Genomic DNA, 10,348 nt, shown 5'->3' with positions numbered 1-10,348 from the left:
AGCCACTAAAGATATAAAGACAAAATGAAATAGTTCTTGCCCTCCAAAAGGATGCAGACAGGGGAGAAGAGAGATCAGGAAATATAGACTGCCAAATTCAGAATTTTATAAAGGGTTAACCCGAAATAATGGTATAAGTCTCTAAGGCTATATCCAGTTCATTCAGTCCACCAAATTTTAGGTTCGTGCTGCTTCATGTACGAGGGGAAAAAGTGAAAACAAGCAAACAACAACAACAAAAAAAAAACCCTTTAACTATAACAGATTTATGGGATGATAAGTAGTCATTTATCAATAGAATCTTCTTTAATCTCTTTTAAAACAGAGTGTATTTCTTGTCTTACCTAGGGGCAAGAAAATGGACACAGTGACCTCATCCAGTTCTTTCTCTTTGTCAATACTATTTACACTCTTTTTTTTTTAGTTTAGTTTTTTTCTTTTTAGAACACACCCAAACACACAAGCAAATCATTCAACTAGCCTTTATTTAACATCTATGTGTGGGGTGCTAGGTTAGCTGCTGTGGCAGATATAAAGAAATATAGCACAAGGCCCTTGCTCTCAAGGAACTTATAATCTACTTGGAGAGATCAGATATAAATTCAGGTAACTACAATACAAAGCAGTATGGTAATGAGTGTCATAAGTATGGTAAAAGCCAAATGCTATAAGACCACAGGAGAGAGTTAACATTCTACTGATGATCATTACCACAGAGAGGAACAATTAATCGTTTTTATTTTTTCCTGTATTTTTAAAAACTTATCTAGCAAACAATTTACATAATATCCCTTTTAATTTAGTATGATTACTTTCTACAATAAATTATTTAAGAGTACTTTTAGTCAAGAATGGCATGAAATAGCCAATCAAAAAGACATTGTTGTTGATTTTTTTAAACCAACAAATTCACCAATTATGTTTTTTAAAAAAGCATCTGCAAGGGGTATTTTCTCAGTTTTTACTTACGATAGTGTCTTTCCCATCTTCATGCAAATGCTAGAAATTCAGCTTCCCGGGATTTGTAAGTCCTGGATTGAAGACTCTTGAAATCTCAAAGGGTCATTGCTTCATGAATGTTAGTGGTGCAAAATTTATGACAGTCTTGCTTGTCCATTTCCCAAATAGACATTTGGCTGATACTGTTTCAGGGTAGTGGGTCTAGAGCAGTGTTACAATATTCAGTAGTGGTGCTCTTGTCGACATCACTGAAGTGTTCTATGGCAAAGAGATGTTGTACTTGGATGTTCCGTTTTGGATACAAAGGTCAAGGAGCCACAATCATCATCAGTAAACAACATCAAGCAGCAGTCATGGCCAGCAGCCACCAAGCTATACTCAGAGACAAACAACAGGAGTGGGAAGGAACTCTTGTCTGCACCTGTGAAACCATCATGTTTTGGAGGCACCAGCAACTGATATAGTACTATCTGACTGACTCAAGCCAGACTGTATCCTACTGGCAAAGAAACTGATCCCATGGACATAACCACCACATCGGGAACCACCTACCTCTGAGATCAGTTGATCAAAAGGCATATTGGTACTTCATGGAATACTGGCTGGCTTTTCCCCACCTTCTTTCATGTAGGCAGAAAACACCCTACATTTGAAGTCACAAGAATTGACTTTTTTATGTGTTTGCTCACCCACCAGTCATTTTCAGACTCAAAGTAGCACACAGAAATCAGTCAAGCTTCACTACCCACAGGAAATTTATCCTCCAGAGGAGACCACTTCACAAAGGAGGCTGCACAATTAATCTGTGGGATCACCAAGGGTGGTTTTCAGATGCCATCTTTCTGACTCCAGACATAAGCATTACAGGGCAGTCTTGGAAGCCCAGTCAACACCTGTGATGTGTCTATTGTGTTCCTTTACTTCATGGGCTTTTACACATTGATTCTCATTATTCTTGTAGATGTGGAATTAATGATTATTAGGGGCAAGGGCAATCTCTCTTTGAAGCAGGTGATGCCTTTAACTACCGAATGGTTGTTGCCTCAGACAAACTGAGACTGGGGGAAGATCTTAGCTTAAAAGGCCAAGGTCTCCCACTGCATTCTGGACTATTGCCAGTCATCCTGACCTGTGTCTTGCCACTGGACTCTGATGACTCTGGAGGAGAGAATGGGGCTGGAGACTTTGCATAGTACTGTCTCACTTAAATCCAATTCACTTGCAAGTCAATTCATCATCTTCCTGATGTCATCAGTCCTCTTCAGGAATGAAGGATGAACAACAAACAACAGCAGGTGATTGACTCTAGTAAAAATTGATGTAAGTATACTATTATTAGTGTTTTCAAAAGGGAAAAAGCTTGAATGGGAAGGATGCAAATGAGCCCTGAGAGTAGAGGATTCATTGACTCTAGTTAGTCAACAAAAGTAGATGGATAGCAGGAAGAAGATGGAGTCAATTATTTTTAAAATGTAATTTATTTTTATTTCATTTTAAAAAGTAAGTTAGGGGCTGCTAGGTTGTGCAGTGGATAGAGCACCAGCCCTGGAGTCAGGAGGACCTGAGTTCAAATCTGGCCTCAGACACTTGACACTTACTAGCTGTGTGACCCTGGGCAAGTCACTTAACCCCAATTGCCTCACCAAAAAAAAAAAAAACAAACAAAACAAACAAAAAAAAAGTAAGTTAGCAATTAATTATTTTCTAATTGTTTTATGTGTATTTGTCTTATCTCCTACTAGACTGTGAATGCCTTGAGGGCTAGAAAAAATTCTATGTTATCTCCAAAGGACCTAATAGCAAGAGATTGGGGGAGTTGGAATCCTGCTGGAGTGTGTGCGTGTGTGTATGTGTGTGTGTGTGTGTGTGTGTGTGTGTGTGTGTGTGTGTGTGTGTGTGTGTGACCTTGGACAAATCACTTCAGCACTTTTGGCTTCTGTTACCTCATCTCTAAAATGAGGGGTTGAGTTAGATGGCTTCAAAGTCCCTTCCAGCTCTTAATCTATGAAAATATGAACCCCTGAATTTTAGTGGTGGCTCTGCTACCTTAGGCAAGGCCCCCAACCCTTCATCTCTCTGAGGCAGACAGGTGGTACAGGGGATAGAGCACCGGGCCTTGAGTTAGGAAGCTCTGAGTTCAAATCTAGCCTTAGACACTTGCTGGCTCTGTGACCCTGGGCAATTCACCACATTTCTGTTTGCCTCAGTTTCTTCAACTGTAAAATGGGAATAATAATAGCATCTATCTCTCAGGGTTTTTGTGAGGATCAAATAGGATATTTGGAAAGGGCTTAGCACAGTACCTGTCACATAATAGATGTAATAGAAATTCTTATTCTCTTCCTTTCTGCCTGTTTTTTCATCTTTCAGATAGGGTTACTGTGCCATATTATATATAAGGGTAATAAGGGCAGTTAGGTAGTACAGTGGATAGAATGCTGGGCCTGGAGTCAGGAAGACTCATCTTCCTGTGTTCAAATGTGGCCTCTGTGACCCTAGGCAAGTCACATAACCTTGTTTGCTCAGTTTCCTTAACTGTAAAACGAGCTGGAGAAAGAAATTACAAACCACTCCAATATCTTTGCCAAGAAAACCCCAAATGGGGTCATGGAGAGTTGGACGAGACTGAAATGACTGAACAACAACAACACGTAAGGGCGATAGGCAACATAGAGACACTTATTTATTCAGACCAGATCTATGATTTTATCAATGCAGGAAATTTTCAGTGAGGTGCTTCCTTTAGCAATACCCATCTGCAATTTATAGTAATAATATTTTTCTACAATTTATAGTAGTAGTAATAATAATAATAAATATTTATATAGCACCAATCATGTGCCAGGAACCGTGTTAAGTGCTTAAAAAACAAACTAATATTATCTCATTTGATCTTTACCACAACCCTGCAAGGTAAGTGCTATTATTATCCCCATTTTACAGTTGAGGAAAATGAGGCAAACAGAGGTTAAGTGACTTGCCTAGAAGCATACATCTAGTGAGTATTTGAGGTCAAATTTGAATTCAGCTCTTTCTGATTCCAGGTCCAGCACTATCTGCTACACAACCTAGATGCCTCATAGCACCCTGAGCCTTCCATCTCCTGCTGGGTGTGGTGTTTCTCCTATGGAAAAGCTATTAGTGTCCAGGCTGGGCATCCTCCATCTGCACAGAGAGTCTACTACCACCTGCTAGCAACTCATAACCATCCTCATCAGGTGGGAAGAACTTGGATGCATGTAGTTGCCAAATGACCAGCCCAGGATCACACAACCAGAAGGAGAACTTGAACCCAAGTCTTCCTGTCTGTGAGGTCAGCTCTCATATCACCATCTCATGCTTCCTCTCCAATCATAATGAGATGTTGTGATATGTAAAGTTTTATTGTTCAGTTGTGTACAGCTCTTTGTGACTCCATTTGGGGTTTTCTTGGCAGAGATACTGAAATGCTTTGTCATTTCCTTCTCTGGCTCATTTTACAGATGAGGAAACTGAGGCCAACAGGGTTAAGAAACTTGCCAAGGGTCACCAAACTAGGAAGTATCTGAAGCCAGATTTGAACTCAAGAAGAGTCTTCCTTTCTTCAGGTGGAGCACTCTATCCACAGTGCCACTTAGCTGCCCAACATATAAAATACCCTTGTACGTATGTATGTAAAATGCTACCAGGCCTACATAGTGTCACCACCCACAACTCTCTGATCATCCCCTACAATCAGGGTTCAATCACCCTTTCCAACCTCATCTCATCTTATTCTCCCCTCATGTACTCTATGCTTCAGTCAAACTATACTATTCACCACTGTCTAAAAGACATCTGCCGGTTTTTCACCTCCACATCTTTCTTTCCTTCGTGCTCTTTCCTACACTTGGAATACTTCTCTTACTTCCAATTCCACCTGTTGAAATCCTATCCATTCTTCATAACCTAGCTCTGATCTCATTTTCTCCAGGTAGTTTTCTGTACTCTTCCCAACCTTCCCTATTCCTTCTATGGAGTTTTATAGAACGTTCTATCTCCTGAATTTAGCATCATCTTTTTTTCACATGGTTATTTGTATACCAGTAGAATGGACTGTTTCTTACAGGTGTTTCTGTCCTTCAAGCCCTATTACAGTGCCCGGTACATAGTAGCTGCCTGATAAATACTTTTTGAATGAATTAAGAAAGGGCTAAAACATAAATAGATACTGATTTCCAATCAACTGAATTTACCAGAATACCTTGAAAACAGATCCTAGACTTTTAAAACAGTTCCAGAGGATTTAGTTTTATTTGGTTTTGATGTCAGAGAATACAATCCAAACATACATATCTAGAATACATTCTAGATACCCACTTATTCAGCCCCCTCTATTCCCTCCCTATGCCCACTTAGGGGGAGAGATGGAATGAAAATAGGAATGAGGTCAATCAATAGCACTTTTCTGTTTCCTCAAGGGCCATGTTCCTAACCAGAGTTGCACATGGTTGGTTTGGTGCAGAATGAAATAAAGGTTCCCTAAACCATGAGGGAACAGAAGCTTCCATTCTGAGTTTTCTCATGCTTGAGTGTGGAAAATTTCCTCTGGCACTATTTACCCTGAGATACTGGGAAGGCCAGCATTTTCACAGATGTGAACCTAGTGCTTTGTGGGGGGCTGTTTCCCCACAGTTTATAAATATTGATCCAGAGAGGAGGTTCACACATTGTAAACTCCTTAAGGGAAAAAGATCATCCTTTAAATCTTTTACACCTGCTCACACCCTCCCCTGCCCCACAAAGTAGGTGTATAACAAAACGCTTGTGGAATTTATCTCCTGAACTTTGAAATTCAACTTTGGTATAGGGGGTTTCTGCCTAGCCCTGAGTGACTAATGCCGGCTTCCTCCTTAGAAGAAGGCTGGAGAGGGAGATTTGAAGGGGACCAGCCAGAAGTCTTGCCCTGAATCCTTTCTCCTGCAATGATAGTGTCTACACCTTCATTCTTAGTTATTTGACCTTGTTCAGTAGCCATTCTTTCCAAATGGTAAATCTGAACTATAGAAATAATTCACCCTATGGAAAAAGGCAATGAAGTTCAGTGGGAAGATCAGTGGCCTTGTCTGAACCAGCAGACTTGAGCTCATGTTCTGGTTCTATTGCTTTTTTGTGTGACTTTGCATTAAATCACTTGACTTTTCTATGTTTTAGTTTCTTCAATTGTCAAATGGGGATAATAAGCCCTGGTTACTTTGTAGGATTATTGAGAAGACCTAATGAAATAATGGTTATGAAAATGCTTTGAGAAGCATAAATAGAATACAAAGGTAAGGGTTTGTGGTTGTTTTTTAAAAGGGATCCTTTCAGAAACATCCTCTCCACCTCCCAACAAGCTATGGTCTAATTATGACTCCATTTCAAGGCTTAAATTAGCAGACAGAAATCGGTGGGAGTATTGTTAAGGGACTGCCTCACTGGGAAACCCAAAAATATTCCTTTTGTGGGATTTTCTTTGTGTTTTCTTCAATGTCTCGACTTTCACAATACCTTTGTTTGTTAATTATTTCTTAAGTGATGACATCTGCTCCTCTGGAGTTGGCCACACAAAGAATATGTCATTGTCCTTAGCGGAACAAGTATTTGTTTAATTAAATGTTCTCAGGCTTTCCCCTGAGGTTTACAGATTCAGCTGGGTCTAACTGACAAACAGGCTGAGTTCTCAATGGTTGGGAAGATGCCAATGTGGAAATCAGGCAGGTCGCTTCAGCAGGAAGCTCCTTGTCTCTGAATTGCCTGCGTGCCCTCTTTCAGCAAGGACCCAAAGGGAAACCGACATGTTCCACCTTTGAAAAGAGCCCTTGGGGCAATAGAACCTCTGCTGGGGCTGATGCTGTTCCTAACTGCATTTCAGGCAACTTCCAGTTGTCCTTGTGCCCTGAGATGGAGGTGTTAATGTGTTTTAAATTGAATTAATAACTGAAGGCCTCTGTTAAAGACTGGCTAGCATACAAGTGGGAGTCCACAATGAATTTCCATTTTTCAGAGACATAATTTACCTATAAAGTGCACACTCCTACGTGCTCTTGGTACTGGGCCTAAATTCATAGCACTCCTTTCTTCAGCAAAAATCTGGCAACACTTTCATTCATGTTTCTAAAATACACCGTTTGGAAGGAACACTTAAACAAAGTGCACTTCTGGTGAGGTACGATGGCTGTAGAATTTTCCAGCTCAAAGCCCAGGGCTGTTACTAGCCATGCTTGACCAGGTAGGTACCTTTTCTCCAGGCACCCAGGAAATACACAATAACAGAAAAACAAGCCAATGACTCAAAGTAGCCTGAAATGCATGCTTGCCTCAGACAGCCTAGGCAGTCAAAGTATTCATTCAGCTCTCACACCAAATTGCTGTTAACTACTTCACTGACATCGGATCCTGAACAAACCATTTCTCATTATGAAATTAAGAGTAACACCTACATATCCCTGACTAGGAAAAACCTTCCCTTTCTTTTCCAATTGTTGATATTCTACACATATTCTGTCTATGCTATTTATCTGATAAGTAATCATGTGCATGCAACATGAACACTTTGGCCCCACTCTCTCAGGGCCAGGCCCCTCAGGGTTCCAGGGTAGCTAAGAGGTTTGTGGACATGCCCCTTCCCTAGGCTAAGGCAGCTGGATGGCAGAGTGGATAGAGTACAGGGCCCAGAGTCAGGGTGACTCATCTTCCTGAATTCAAATCTGGCCTCAGCCACTTACTCGCTGTGTGACCTTGGTCAAGTCATTTAATCTTGTTTGCCTCAGTTTCCTCGTCTATAAAATAAACTGGAAAAGGAAATGACAAAGCACTCCAGTATCTTCGCCAAGAAAACCCCAAATGGGGGGGGGGGGGGGGGAACAACTGAACAACAACAAAGATCACTCCTTGATCCTTGGGATTTAATATTGGGCTGGGTGAAACACCCAAAGAGGATTCCAATTCCTGGATTACTCTGACTTAAGCTCCCTACACAGACTGAAAACTACACTCTCAGCTTACGGAATAGAAAGAAACAAACAAGATGACTAACCGCTCCCAGTTTCCTAGGCGCCACAGTGGCCTCACAGGGGAAGAAAGCCCTCATAGCAAAGTCTCACCAGAAACTCTGAGTGAAAGAGTTACCCCAGACACAAATACAGCAAAGAGAGGTAAGTATCTGAAGCCGACTGCTCTTTTTTAAAGTCCTCAAAGCTAATCAGAGAGTCTTTCATTTGTCATGTGGCTAGCCGACCAGAACCAGTTACGGAAGATGGGCCCATGCGGGCATGTTCAGCATCTCTAAGGCACTGCTCTTACACATGATCTCAATGTTCCTAGAAGCAGCTCCTGAGCATCCTTCACAGACAGAGACCCACCAGGTCAGATGATCCAGGCATGCTCCAGACCTCTATTACATGTGATGTTGTTGTCATATCATGGTAAGACCATTATTGCTTAACTCTTTTTCAGATGTTATTAAACTTTTCATTCAGGTATTTCTTCTATCCCCAAATTAATATGAAAAGTAAGCTCATTAAAGGCAAGGTCTAGACAATTTTTTTCATCTAGGTGCTTAACATGATACCTTATACATATTAGGAGTTTAATAAATATCTGTTGAATGAGTGAGTTTAAACATAGGCAATCTGGACACACCTGGGTATGCAGATATAATCTTTTTAGAAAATCAGTCAATTCAATTGCTGGAGGGGCTGAGGTAAAACAGGCTCACTAATAGACTATTGGTGAGAACTGTGAATTGGTACAGTCATTGTGGAGAGCAATTTGGAACAGTGCCAAAAAGTCACTAAATCATAGGATTTAGATATAGAAGGAATGTTCTAAGCCCATCACCTCATTTTCCAGATTAATAAACTGAATCCCAGAGAAGGGAGATGAATTATCCCAAGTCACATAGGTCCTAAGTAGGAAAGCTAGAATTCAAACACAAGTCTTCAGACTCAAAATGCAGGGCTCTTTCCACTACCCCACAAAGCCTTAAATTTTAGATATCAGCATTCTTTTTTTTTTTCCCCCTTTGGAGGTTAAAGAGAACAAGAAGGCAGAGGAAAAGAAAGATTAACTTTTGCTTTTTTTTTTCTTTTCTATCTTTGATTCTCTGAAGAGGTGAAAACTATACATTATTCTAAGGAATTTAATGTTTCATCCAAACATTAGAGAGAAAAGGAAACGAAACAAAAAAACCTGGCCTACCTTCCTTGGGTATTTCACATTCCTTCCCTTATGACCTAACTTGAGGAAGGTATGTTAACCCTTTAAGATAGGAGTGGGATGCAAGGTCTCCAAACTTTTATGATTGCTCATACCTATCAACAACAAAAAATTTGGTATATGTGACACACACTCCCATTCAGGTGAGGTAATGGTTTTCCATTTTACATACATGTCCTAAAGATGTATGTACTACATTATGTACACTGTATTACAATTATTTATGAATTACATACATGTTTAATAGTGGTTGGGGGTAGAAGGCATTTGGCTGGAAAAAAGCTAGGTACTCTTTTTTGTCTGGCCTCCATCCTCAAGAGGGCAGTGCCACTCATTCCCAGCTCCTCCCTTCAACAATAGCTTTCCCTTTAGTCTCCAGTCTTTCAACCTTGCCCCCTAGGCAATGAGTTTCTAGGAACATTCTCTAGATCACAGTCCTATAACCAGTCAGGCTACATTTGTCCCTGGAATTCTAGAGTATCCTGAGTGGTTGGGGGTTTTCTTCTTTAATGCCATCAGCTCAAGGCCCCAGTGACTGTGGTTTTCGTCACTATTAAGTGCCCGTGACTAATGCCCATTTAACTACTTAATATCAATTATATTTTACAAAGGCATCTATCCTTGGAAGCACAGCAAGAGTAAGTAGGAACATTTTCTTTCCAATACCTCAGGGGCATATTCTTCCCTTTTCAGTTTCTTGAAACTCAGCTCAATTCCTTCATAGCACTGGTCACACCAAGTCTACATCCAAAGCCAGAGTTGTTACACTGGCTACAAACCCAAATCCTGAAACATCAGAATACTGGGTCACCCTCCTGACCTTTCTAGATTCACAAAACTGTAGGCTCTAATCCCTTCACCAAGAATAGAAGAAGAAATGGAGAGGCCAAGGACTGAGGCCCATTTCATAGGATTACATGGCCTTGACAGGAAAAAGTCCCAAGGCCTCTCCCCTTACAACATTATCTCTCACATAGAAGCAATGGGTGAAGGAGCCAAACTATAAGAAGAATGTAGTCAAAGTATAAAATGTCAAAGAGGCTAGGCCAAGGCTACCTGAAAGTCTTTTTGAAGATGCCTCCAACTTCAGCTATGCAACCAATCAGAAAAGGCTTCCCATTTGCCTCATGGTTAGCCAGTCAATAAAAATGTACAAGACACTGCTAAGTAC

General features: G+C 40.6%; 1 pseudogene; it reads right to left on the bottom strand.

Moving 5' to 3' along the window:
- Window positions 1-988: 988 nt before the first annotated feature.
- On the bottom strand, window positions 989-2,365 carry LOC114030375 (annotated as a pseudogene).
- Window positions 2,366-10,348: the final 7,983 nt, after the last annotated feature.

This window comes from Vombatus ursinus, unplaced genomic scaffold, assembly GCF_900497805.2.
Source record: "Vombatus ursinus unplaced genomic scaffold, bare-nosed wombat genome assembly UNPS02014959.1, whole genome shotgun sequence".
Lineage (NCBI taxonomy): Eukaryota > Metazoa > Chordata > Mammalia > Diprotodontia > Vombatidae > Vombatus > Vombatus ursinus.
Note: the sequence above shows the minus strand (reverse complement) of the source record. Positions and strands in the feature narration are given on the sequence as shown.